The sequence below is a fragment of the Nicotiana tomentosiformis genome, chromosome 1 (genome assembly GCF_000390325.3).
Source record: "Nicotiana tomentosiformis chromosome 1, ASM39032v3, whole genome shotgun sequence".
Lineage (NCBI taxonomy): Eukaryota > Viridiplantae > Streptophyta > Magnoliopsida > Solanales > Solanaceae > Nicotiana > Nicotiana tomentosiformis.
The window spans coordinates 51,159,294-51,173,525 of NC_090812.1; positions in this window are offsets into that span (position 1 = coordinate 51,159,294).

Below are 14,232 nucleotides of genomic sequence, written 5' to 3' on the forward strand. Positions count from 1 at the left end.
CTTCTTCAATATATAGATCAGCTTTGGTCCTCACACCTCAGGTGATAACATAATAAATAATAAGACAAAATGGATCCATAAACAACGGCCTTTAAGCTTTCCGTGGCTTAGAGAAAATAATCTTAAACATGCATCCCAGTGATGGTTTATAAATAAAAATCGTGAGATAAAGGTCAAAGTCAATTAATCCATTACTGCTCAATTCCAAATTAGTTGGTTATATGAACATTCCATATTAATTTCGCTCTTTTTAGGAGTACATATTATGTGTACATTATAACATTGGCATAATTAGAAACTATCTGTACACAAACAATCAATTTAACACAATTCCCTTCTCTCTTCTTTTGGTTTTTTTAGCTTAGGATCGATGATGATTTGCGTGCAATGCTAACATAATTAGCGGATATATATCATGGTGCAAAGGTAAAAAAAGAAGTAAAGAGAAAATAAATGTTTATCTGTTTTGGCCACATACAAGAATCAGAAGCATTAATACTTTATCACAGTTCAAGCGAGTTCTCTATAACATATATCTTAGAATTTATTTTCTCTTTAAAAATGTATTTACACAAAGCAAGAAAGTGTAGAGATACGAACATATTAAAAGCTAGGGTATAATCACCATCAGTTAGAGACGCATTAAGTGGCATGCCCCTTGCCAGGATTTGGGATAGGGATACCTTTGATTGTAGCCATTTCAAGCATGTCGCCGTTTCTTTAACCAACTCATTTACCACTATATATTAGGTACCTTCACAATAATTTTGTCCATCAAAGTTATAAAACGTGCATGATTTTCTAGCCATACGAGACTATAATTAGAAAATCATACATATTTTTTAATTTTGACTGATAAAATTGTGAAGGCACCAAATATAGTGGTAAACTCGTTGGCTAAAGAAGTTGCGGCATACTTGAAATGCCTACAGTCGAAGGTATAACTCCTAAGCCTAATCCTAGAGGGACATGCCACTGACTGCGCCACTAACTATCGGTGATCTAGAGCAATTCCATTTCAATATTTTCTTCGGCAATCTCATACCTAATCTTGAAGGCGTTGTTGGGATTAAAAAAAAAATGGGTTTTGATGAAGGCAATTTTTGGGATAATTTGTAGGTCTCGCAGTTTTGAACCATTTATGAGACAAAAAACTAAAAAAAGAAGATGAAATATGATCTCCAAAATGGAAGAAATGTACAGAGAGGAAGTAGAAAATGCAATTGTGAGATGAAAACAAAGGAACAAAGAGGGGTTTTTTATAGTTGTTCTGAGGGGACATGGCAGAGTTAGAAAGAATCCAACAATTATGAAATATGGGAAACTTATAAATAACTTTCTATATTGTTTTACAATTAGATTTCAGAATTCAAAATTACACATAACTTAACTTAAAAACCTACCAAAACATAAATTTAATTTAGATAGCATGGCTAAATTATTTCATTTCTCAATTTGTTCAGTCAAAAATATGTAAAATTTAAAATGATTTCCATATTTGTATATGCATTCATTTGTTAACAAATCCTAAATTTCTAGTCTACAATGGTTAAATTTTTTGACTCACTATTTCAGTTAACATTATCATCCTATCGTTGATTTGTAACAAATGATCTATATAATTTTTTGTTTTTAGTTCTTTTATAATTGATTATAGAGTATTCTATGACTTTGTAAGTACTCCCCCTGTCTCATAATATTTGTCGTGCTTCTCTTTTACACGCTCCTTAAGAAATATTAATTAAGAAAGGAATTGAACTATTCTACCCTTATTTATGTCTTAAGTTATAATCTCTCTTCATTGAATATTTATGCTATTTATGTGTTATCTCCACAAAACAATTATTACTAAGGGTAAAAAAAGGAAAAAATAATCAATTTTGTCTTGAATTCTAAAATGACATATAATTTGAGACAACTATTTTTAGTAACCACGACCGTTAATATGAGATAGAAGAAGTACTAATCTTGCGTTTGTTCTCAAGTCGTGGAACTTTGCATTAAATAGTTAGGCCGAGACCATTTTAGCTCATGGATTATAAATTTGCAAGGCATGCCTATTAGTTAAGTGAAAAAGAAAAAGAAAAAACAAGAGTTACATTTCCGTCTTATATGTAGCTGACTAGCTGCAAAAGAAGTCACCTTAAGAAAAACATACTACATAGTTTTGTTCATAAATCTGTTGTCGATTATTACGTTTCTTCACTAGCAAGCTTGCATTTTTTATGGCTTCTCAGCTTTCTTTTCATCTGTTTCTTGAATAAAATAAAGTTGTGTGAAAAGAAAAACACAGTTAAAATAAAGTAGACGGGGACTTCAGAACTGCGGACGCTGTGCAGTTATACCTCAAGTCTCCTCTAGGTAGCTGAAATCCGAGCAAGTCTATAGTACGCCGCTGGGACCAACTCCGAAATCTGCACAAGAAGTGCAGAGTGTAGTATCAGTACAACCGACCCCATGTACTGATAAGTGTCGAGCCTAACCTCGACGAAGTAGTGACGAGGCTAAGGCAGGACGCTTACATTAACCTGTACGCAATCATAGTAATAACAACAATAATAGAAATAATACAATTATCTCATTTCAACATTTGAAACCAACTCGCCAGTCATAATAAATTATTATTTCAATTAATTTCCATTGCGGCGTGCAACCCGTTCCAACAATATAATTATTCAATAAATTTCCATTGCGGCGTGCAACCCGATCTAACAATATAAACTTAAAAATAAATCCATTGCGGCGTGCAACCCGCTCCAACAATATAATTAAACAACTCTTATGTCACGCCCCGAACCTAGGGGCGAGACTGGCACCCGGAACCTCACCTATCCTTACGTACCAACTTGCGACTAAGGGGCTCTGAACATATAATGTCATACTTTGGCCATGGGCTACATTGCAAGATAATTTGCGAAGCAAAATATAAAACTAAAGAGAAACTAACGCTGAATAAATGTCAATATAAAGCTGGACCAGCAAGGCCGTCATAACTACTACAGCTGACAAAACCAACAAAATATACATACAGGACCTGCAAGCCCAACATACTGCACTAACTGACAGGATATGTCTACAAGCCTCTACTGATGGATGTACCGTGATCGGAACAGGGCCCCGACCTACCCATAACATATATACATATATACACAAGATGTAAATAAAACTTCTAGACCCGGCAACTCCGAAAGATGTGGAGCTTACCGATAAAGTTGAACTCGGGCAACACCTACAGAGGAGGTCTACCCGGCTGTCTGTCTGAACCTGCATGCATAAAATGCAGCGTCCCCAGAAAAAGGGACGTTAGTACGAAATAATGTACCGAGTATGCAAGGCAATAAAATAACTAAAAGCTGAAACTGAACTGATAATATAATAACTAAAAGTAACTGAGAGTCAAAGATGATCTGGAGATATAATTACCTGCTGATACTGACTCAACTCTCTCAATATAGTAAGTAAAATAAATGTCCGGCCCTATAAGACTCGGAACGTGTAACTGCTTCGCGGTAGTAGGCTCGCTCATAGGCGCTCGGCCATACTAGGCTCTATATCTCGGCCATTCTGGGCTCGCTCATAGGCTCTCGGCCGCAGTAGGCTCAGTATGTAACTTACCATCTTATCAAAGGTTGCACAATCGGGACCTGCCCACCAATTATAGCTCGATGATGGTGAAAATACTGTAATACTGTGTCTATATATATATATATATATATATATATATATATATATATATATATATATATATATAGAGAGAGAGAGAGAGAGAGAGAACCCCTCTCTCTTGACTGGAAGAAGATAATACTCAATTGAATATAAAGTCCCGATAAGGGAAAACACTGTAATTTATGAGACTAGGATAATGTACATAAGTTCAGGAATACGAACTTCTCTTTATGCCTCGTTATCAAACTCATGTAGTTACGAGATCATGCCAAAATGAAGGAAGGGTTTAGCCTTAACATACCTGGAGTAGGGAAAATCCGTATGATATTCTTAGGAAAGATTGCAGTGTATTCCCTTAGAATCGCAAAATCTCACGTTGCTTAAGATGCTATGAAATCAAGTGCTCCATCATGTGTTATTTTGGCGTTGTAGTAGGAAAATGTTATGTATTCTCTTAATACATTCTAGCGTGTCTTTGTAATAGAAAGAACATTATAATTGAATCACTTGAACATCTAAAGACCAAATGAAGCAGAATGGTTACAAATCTTTCAAGTATATGTTTACACGTAATAAAACGTAATAAAGAATGTAGTGACTTGTGTTTATAACTTTAGTTTGCCACCTGTCAATTTGATTTTTGAGTCACTTAGTTTGAAAGGTGGGCTGCCACATTGAGAAATTTAATCTTTATCCAATAATTTCTTAATTAATTAAGTAATATCCCATTACCCAATAATTAACCAATTACCCACATAATTAAGAATTATCTCAACTTACTTAAAATACTACTCACTTTTAACATACTCGGTACACCTTACTATTATAGTTATGTAGTACCTTGTGTGGCACTAGTCCATAAATACCGGATATTATGGCTCGTACCGTATTTTATCCCAAACCAACAACCTTCAACGAAACTCATTTACTTTGATTCGTTTACCCTTTATCTTTCACGGCACGTACTTATTGCTTGTTATAAATAGCATAAATTCTTATAATCTCAAGAAAATCTCATCCCCGAGTCTACGTCAATTAACTGAAGACGACACTTTAACGTACGAAAACGTGAGATGTAACATCTTAAATGTCAAAATACTCCAATAAATACCACATTTAATTAGAAATTATTAGGCAACAAAGCATATAATTATTATGATTTATTTAGGAAACAAGTAATGACAAGTAGCAATTAATTATGGGAATTAAGGATGAATTAGGCATTTTTTATATTTACTATGCTAAATGTCAAGTAGCAATTAAGACATATAAATCAAATAAGCATGTAACAATTATTGCATGAATTCAAGAATTGATAATTGACAAGGAATATGAGAGAAATAATTATTATAATAATTACTTTTACAAAGTATAGGCACTCGTCACCTTGCCTATACATCGTTATACATGAAATTCACGTAGCAAATAATTCAAGGGTTCTATTCCCTCAAGTCAAGGTTAACCACGACACTTACCTCGCTTTGCAACCAAATTCAAGAATCCAATAAACCTTTGCCTCGCGAATACGTGTTTGAAATCCTCAAATCTAGTCATAAACAATTCAATATACTCAATACAAATCGTAAAAATTAATTCCACATGAATTTACTAATTTTTCGGATTAAGATTCGAAATTCATCTTAAAAATCATCAGTGGGGCCCACATCTCGAATCCCAGAAAAACTTATAAAAACCGAACACCCGTTCCGATATGAGTTCAATGATACAAAAATTATCGAATTACGACATCGGATTGGCTTTCAAATCTTCATTTTACATTTTTGGAAGATTTTATAAAAACCTAATTTTTCTTCCATAAATTCACGGATTCATGATGTAAATGAGTATGGAATCATGAAATATAATTAATATAGGATAAGGAACACTTACCCCAATTTTTCCTCGTGAAAATCGCCCAAAAATTGTCTTACCCGAGCTCAAAATCGTGAATAATGAAAAATGGGGAGAAATCCCATTTCCACAACTTAAGTTCTGTTGTCCAGATTTTTACTCATCGAGATCGCGGGAATTCGTTCGTGATCACGTGGAACAATTTCTGCCTAGGTTCATTTTACTTTTCGCGATCACGAAGAACAAATTTGACGGCCCCAGCTTCTGCCTCATTTCCTCTTCGCGGACGCGATCCACTCTGTGTGTTCGTGGTGCATTGGGAGCTAACCTTCCGCGATCGCATGCTTATCTTTGCGAACGCAAAGGGTAAAAACCATGGCTCACAGTTATCGCTTCGCGATCGCGGGAATGACTTCGCGACCGCGAAGCACAATGCACCAGATGACAGCTGAAACTCAAAAACCAGATTTTTCCAAAGTTCAAATGGTCTGTAGGCTATCCGAAACTCACCCGAGCCCTCGGGGCTCTAAACCGTACATGCACACAAGTCCAAAAATATCATACGAACTTGCTTGCACGATCAAAACACCAAAATAATGCCTAGAACTATGAATCGGACACCAAATCAAATGAATTTTTTAAGAAAACTTTAGAATTTCTATTTTAACAACCGGACACCCGAATCACGTCAAATCAGCTCCGTTTCTCACCAAATTTGGCAGACAAGTCATAAATATAGATATGGAGTTACACCAGGTTCCGTAACCAAAATACAGACCCGGTATCAATAAAGTCAAATTTCTTAAGTCATTAAACCTTTAAACTTAAAAATTTTGACAACATGCGATAACTCGAGCTAGGGACCTCCGAATTCGATTCCGGGCATACGCTCAAGTCCCAAATCACGATACGGACTGTCAGAATACTGATCCAGATCCGTTTGCTAAAACTTTTGACTAAAGTTGCCTTAATTGAGTTTTAAAGCTATATTTGATATTTTAATCCATTTTTCACATAAAAACTTTCCGAAAAATTATACGGAATGCGCACGCAAGTCAAGGAGCGATAAATAGTGCTTTTTGAGGTCTTAGAACACAGAATTAATAATTAAATTTAAAGATGGCCTTTTGGGTCATCACATTCTCCACCCTTAAAATAAACTTTTGTCCTCGAACGAAATTAGAAAAGTACCTGAGTTGGTAAAAAGGTGCGGATATTTACTCCGTATATCCGACTCAGACTGTCAGGTAGTTGTCTCAATTGATTGACCTCTCTATTGCACCCGAACTGAAGTATAACTCTTAGACCTCAACTGTCGGACCTGCCAGGCTGGGATAGCTACCGGCTCCTCTTCGTAAGTCAAATCCGTGTCCAATTGGTCTGAGCTGAAATCTAATACATGGGACGGATCGCCATGATATTTCCGGAGTATAGACACATGGAACACCGTATGAACTGCTGATAAACTAGGTAGTAGTGCAAGCCTGTAGGCTACTTCCCCCACCCTTTCAAGAATTTCAAAGGGTCCAATATACCTAGGGCTCAACTTGTCCCTCTTTCCGAATCTCATTACACCCTTCATAAGTGAAACCCGGAGCAATACAATCTCTCCTACCATGAATGCAATGTCACGAACTTTACGGTCGGCATAACTCTTTTGTCTAGACTGAGCTGTGCGAAGTCGATCCTGAATAATTTTGACCTTGTCCAAGGCATCCTGTACCAAATCGATACCTAAAAACTGAGCCTCTCCCGGTTCAAACTATCCAACTGGCGAACGACATCGTCTCCCGTATAATGCTTCATATGGGGCTATCTGAATGCTCGACTGGTAGTTGTTATTATAGACAAACTCCGCAAGTGGCAAAAACTGATCCCAAGAACCTCCAAAGTCTATAACACAAGCGCGAAGCATATCTTCCAATATCTGAATCGTGCGCTCTGACTGTCCGTCTGTCTGTGGATGAAATGTTGTACTCAACTCAACCCGCGTGCCTAACTCACATTGTACAACCCTCCATAAGTGCGAGGTAAATTGTGTACCTCGATCTGAAATAATAGACACGGGCACACCGTTAAGGCGGACAATCTCACAAATGTAAATTTCAGCCAACCGCTCTGAAGAATAGGTAACTGCCACTGGAATAAAATATGCCGACTTGGTCAACTTGTCCACAATGACCCAAACTGCGTCGAATTTTCTCTGAGTCCGTAGGAGTTCAACAACAAAATCCATAGTGATATGCTCCCACTTCCACTCAGGAATTTCTATCTTCTGAAGAAAACTACCAGGTCTCTGATGCTCGTACTTGACTTGTTGACAATTTTGACACTGAGCTACATATGAAACTATATCCTTCTTCATTCTCCTCCACGAATAAAGCTGTCGTAAATCTTGATACATTTTGGCGGCACTTGGATGAATAGAATACCTGGAACTGTGTTCCTCTTCAAGAATTAATTCACGAAGCCCATCAACATTAGGCACACAAATACGACCCTGCATTAGAACTCCATCTTCCCCCACAACCACCTGTTTGGCATCACTGTGCCGCATCGTGTCCTTAAGTACAAGTAAGCGAGGATCATCATATTGCCGCTCTCTGATGCGCTCATATAAAGAAGACCGAGCGACTGTGCAAGCTAGAATCTGACTGGGCTCAGAAAGATCTAACCTCACGAAATGATTAGCCAAAGTCTGAACATCTGTAGCTAACGGCCTCTCACCAACCGGAATATACGTAAGGCTGTCCATACTCAGAGCCTTTCTACTCAAAGCATAGGCCACCACATTGGCCTTTCCGGGGTGATACAAAATAGTGATATTATAGTCCTTCAACAGCTCCAACCATCTTCTCTGCCTCAAATTGAGATCTTTTTGTTTGAATAGATGTTGTAAGCTACGATGATCACTAAATACCTCACACGAGACACCGTAAAGGTAATGCCTCCAAATCTTCAGCGCATGAACAATGGCTACCAATTCTAAGTCATGAACAGGATAATTCTTCTCGTTAACTTTCAACTGCCGCGGCGCATATGCAATCACCCTACCATCTTGCATCAATACTGCACCAAGCCCAATGCGAGATGCATCACAATACACCGTATAGGATCCTGAACCTGTGGGTAATACCAATACTAGCGTCGTAGTCAAAGAAGTCTTGAGCTTATGAAAGCTCAACTCACACTCGTCTGACCATCTGAATGGGGCACCCTTTTGGGTCAATTTGGTCAATGAAGATGCTATAGATGGAAACCCCTCCACAAACCGGCAATAATAACCTGCCAAACCCAGGAAACTCCGGATCTCTGTAGCTGAAGTAGGTCTAGGCCAATTCTGAACAACCTCAATCTTCTTAGGATCTACCTGAATGCCCTCTGTTGATACGACGTTCCCCAAAAAGGCAACTAAGTCTAACCAAAATTCACATTTTGAAATTTTGCATATAATTGATTATTTTTCAAAGTCTGAAGCACAATCCGAAGATGTTGCTCATGCTCCTCTCGATTGCTGGAGTAAATCAAGATATCATCAATGAACACAACCACAAAAGAATCCAAGTAAGGTTTGAATACCCGGTTCATCAAATCCATAAATATTGTTGGGGCATTTGTCAACCCGAATGACATCATTAGGAATTCGTAATGCCCATACCGAGTCCAAAAAGCTATCTTAGGGACATCGGATGCCCTAATCCTCAACTGATGGTAGCCAGATCTCAAATCAATCTTCGAAAACACCTTAGCACCCTGAAGTTGATCATATAAGTCATCAATCCTCGGTAATGGATACTTGTTCTTGATGGTGACTTTGTTCAACTGTCAATAATCTATGCGCATCCTCATCGATCCATCCTTCTTCTTCACGAGCAACACAGGTGCACCCCAGGGCGAGACACTAGTTCTAATGAAGCCCTTATCAAGCAAATCCTGCAAGTGCTTCTTCAATTCCTTCAACTCTGGCGGGGCCATACGGTATGGAAATAAGCTGAGTGCCCAGAGCCAAATTAATACAGAAATCAATATCCCTCTCGAGTGGCATCCCCGGCAGGTCTGCAGGAAACACCTATGGAAACTCACAAACAACTGGTATGAAATCCATGGAAGGAACCTCTGCACTAGAATCACGAACATAAGCCAAATAAGCTAGACACCCCTTCTCGATCATACGCCGAGCCTTCATATAAGAGATAACCTTGCTGGTAAAATGGCCAGGAGTCCATTTCCACTCTAAGTGAGGCAACTCCGGCATGGCTAAGGTCACTGTTTTGGCGTGACAATCCAATATTGCATGATAAGGTGACAGCCAATCCATACCCAAGATGACATTAAAATCTACCATATCAAGAAGTAGAATATCCACGCTAGTCTCAAGACTCCCAATAGTAACCACACACGAACGATAGACATGATCTACCACAACATAATCTCCTACCGGTGTGGACACACATACAGAAGCACTCAAAGAATCACGAGGCACAACCAGATATGAAGCAAAATAGGAGGACACATAGGAATAAGTAGATCCTGGATCAAATAGAACGGAGGTATCTCTATGGAAAACGGGAACAATACTTTGATCACTGCATCGGATGACTTGGCCTCAGGCCTAGCTGGAAAAGCATAAAATTGGGGCTGGGCCCCACCACTCTGAACCGTGTCTCTAGGATGACCTCTAACTGGCTGGCCTCCACCTCTAATGGCCTGACCTCCACCTCTAGCTGCCTGACCCCTCCTCTAGCTGGCTGAGCAGGCGGTGAAGAAACCGGTACTGGTATAATGGCACGAGAATCGTGCCGAGATATGTCGCTCGACAACCTAGGGCAATACCTCCTGATGTGACCAATGTTCCCACATTCATAACACTTATCTTGCTGTCATGGTTGCTGAAGCTGAAGCTGACCAGAACGGGCCGGATAACCGCTGTAGTGACTCTGGAGTGGTGGTGCACTGATAGAAGCTGAATGTGCACTAAATGTTGGCTGCCTAGAGTAAGGCATAATAGGACTGTGACTCCCTGAAGCACCATGAGATGCCTGAAGTGCTGAATGAAATGGTCTGGGAGGATGACCCTACCAAAATTACCCCTGCCTCCAGATGAGGCACCACTGAACCCACCGAACTGACGAGGCCTCTTATCAGACCCCTGCCCTCTCTCCTGTGCAAGGACCATCTTGATCCTCCTAGCAACATTAGGAGCCGCCTGAAAGGAAATCTCACTCCCGGTCTCCTTGGCCATCTGAAGCCTGATAAGGTGAGTGAGACCCTCAATAAAACTCCTTATCTCTCTCCCTCAGTAGGTAGTAAAAGGAGAGCATGATGGGCTAAATCCACAAAACGGTTCTCGTACTGAGTAACAATCATACTGCCCTGCTGTAGACGCTCAAATTGCCTGTGGTAATCCTCTCTCAATGTGATAGGAAGGAACTTCTCTAGAAATAGCCGTGAGAACTTCTCCCAAGTCAATGCTGGCGACCCAGCTGGTCTGGTCAACATATAATCTCTCCACCATCTCTTGGCGGAACCTGTCATCTGAAATACAGCAAAATCCACCCCATTAGTCTCAACTATACCCATGTTCCGCAATACCTCATGGCAACGGTCAAGATAATCTTGTGGGTCCTCAGAAGGTGTACCACTGAAGTGAACTAGAAAGAGCTTAGTAAACTTATCCAGTCTCAATAAGGCCTCAGAAGATATAACGGGCCTATCACAAGCCTGTGTTGCAATAACTGACTGAACTACCCCAACTGGCGGGACTGCTGGAACCTGGTACTGGGGAGTCATCTGCTCCGAAGCGGGAGTAGTGGGAGTTTGTACTCCTCCCCCAGCCTGTGAGACAGCTGGTGCCACTGGAAATGTACCATTCTAGGTCACGCCCTCCACAAGACTCACCAAACGGACTAGAGCATCCTGAAGCATTGGAGTAGCTATGAATCCTTCCAGAACCCGAACTGGTCCAACCGGTACAGTCTGAACTGGAACCTCCTCCTGGAGATCCACCTGAGGTTCTACAACAGGTGTTGTTGCTCGAGCTCTAGACTGAGCTCTACCTCTGCCTCTGCCTCGGCCTCTAGCACGACCTCAGCCTCGACCTCTACCCCTGGTCATAGTTGCCACCGGGGGCTCTGGTCCCTGTCCATCGGTAGATGTATTACGTGTTCTCACCATCTGCGAGAGAATAAGAATGGAATGGTTCAATCATCGATGATAGAATAACATCGCACGACAGAATAAGAAAGAAGTGATATTGTTCCTAAACTTCATAGCCTCTAAAAGATAAATACATACGTCTCCGTACCGATCCTTCAGATTCTACTAAGCTTGCTCATGACTCGTGAGACCGAAGTAACCTAGTTCTCTGATACTAACTTGTCACGACCCGAAATTTCCACCTTCGGGACCGTGATGACGCCTAACATTTTACTTGCTAGGCAAGCCAACATTAGAATATAATTTTTCATTTTAACACAATTTTTAAATTAATTAATAACAAAGAAATAAATGCGGAAATAAAATCTGAAATAAAGTGAGTAATCCATAATAATCGCGATGTCTAAATACCATCCCAGAACTGGAGTCACAAGTGCACGAGCTTCTAGAATAATACAAATAAGGGTCTGAATAAAATAAAGTTGTCTGAAAGGAAACACGCAGCTAAAATAAAGTAGACGGGGACTTCAGAACTGCGGATGTTGTGCAGTTATACCTCAAGTCTCCTCTGGGTAGCTGAAATCCGAGCAAGTCTATAGTACGCCGATGGGACCAACTCCGAAATCTGCACAAGAAGTGCAAAGTATAGTATCAGTACAACCGACCCCATATACTGGTAAGTGCCGAGCCTAACCTTGACGAAGCAGTGACAAGGCTAAGGCAGGTCGCTTACATTAACATGTACGCAATCATAGTAATAACAACAATAATAGAAATAAAACAATTATCTCATTTCAACATTTGAAACCAACTCGGCAGTCATAATCAATTATTATTTCAATTAATTTCTATTGCGGCGTGCAACCCGTTCCAACAATATAATTATTCAATAAATTTTCATTGTGGCGTGCAACCCGTTCCAACAATATACACTTAAAAATAAATTCATTGGCGTTCAACCCGCTCCAACAATATAATTAAACAACTCTTAAATGTAAAAAATACTCCAATAAATACCACATTTAATTAGAAATTATTAGACAACAAAGCATACAATTATTATAATTTATTTAGGAAATAAGTAATGACAAGTAGCAATTAATTGTGCAAATTAAGGATGAATTAGGCATTTTTCATATTTACTATGCTAAATGTCAAGTAGCAATTAAGACACATAAATCAAATAAGCATGTAACAATTATTGCATGAATTCAAGAATTGATAATTGACAAGGAATATGAGAAACGATTATTATAATAATTAATTTGACAAAGTATAGGCACTCATCACCTTGCCTATACATCGTTACATATGAAATTCATTTAGCAAATAATTCAAGGGTTCTATTCCCTCAAGTCAAGGTTAACCACGACACTTACCTCGCTTTGCAATCAAATTCAAGAATCCAATAAACCTTTGCCTCGCGAATTCGTGTCCGAAATCCTCAAATCTAGTCATAAACAATTCAATATACTCAATACAAATCGTAGGAATTAATTCCATATGAATTTACTAATTTTCAAGATTAAAATCCAAAATTCATCTCAAAAATATCAGTGGGACCCACATCTCGAATCCCGAAATATTTACGAAAATCGAACACCCGTTCCGATACGAGTTCAACCACACAAAACTTATCGAATTCCGACATCGGATTGGCTTTCAAATCTTTATTTTACATTTTTGGAAGATTTTATAAAAATCTAATTTTTCTTCCATAAATTCATGGATTCATAGTGTAAATGAGTATGGAATAATGAAATATAACTATAGGATAAGGAACACTTACCCCAATTTTTTTCCATGAAAATCACCCAAAAATCGACTTACCCGAGCTCAAAATTGTGAATAATGAAAAATGGGGCGAAATCCCATTTCTAGAACTTAAGTTCTATTGTCTAGATTTTTACTCGTCGCAATCGCGGGAATTTATTCGCGATCGCGTAGAACAATTTCTTCCTAGGTTCATTTTACTCTTCGCGATCGCGAAGAATAAATTTGAGTGCCCCAGCTTCTGCCTCATTTCCTCTTCGCGGACGCGATCCACTCTACGCGTTCGCGGTGCACTAGGAGCTAACCTTCCGCGATCCGTGCCTATCTTCGTGAACGCGAAGGGTAAAAATCATGCTCACAATTATCTCTTCGCAATCGCGAAGCACAATGCACCAGATGATAGTTGAAGCTCTAAAACCAGATTTTTTCAAAGTTCAAATGGTCCGTAGGTTATCCGAAACTCACCCGAGCCCTCGGGCCTCTAAACCGTACATGCACACAAATCTAAAAGTATCATACGAACTTACTCGCATGATCAAAACACCAAAATAATGCCTAGAACTACGAATCAGACACCAAATCAAATGAAATTTTTAAGAAAACTTAGAATTTCTATTTTAACAACTGGACGCCCGAATTACGTCAAACCAGCTCCGTTTCTCACCAAATTTGGCAGACAAGTCATAAATATAGTTATGGAGCTACACCGGAATCCGGAACCAAAATACGGATCCGGTATCAACAAAGTCAAACATCAGTCAAATCTCTTAAGTCACTAAACCTTTA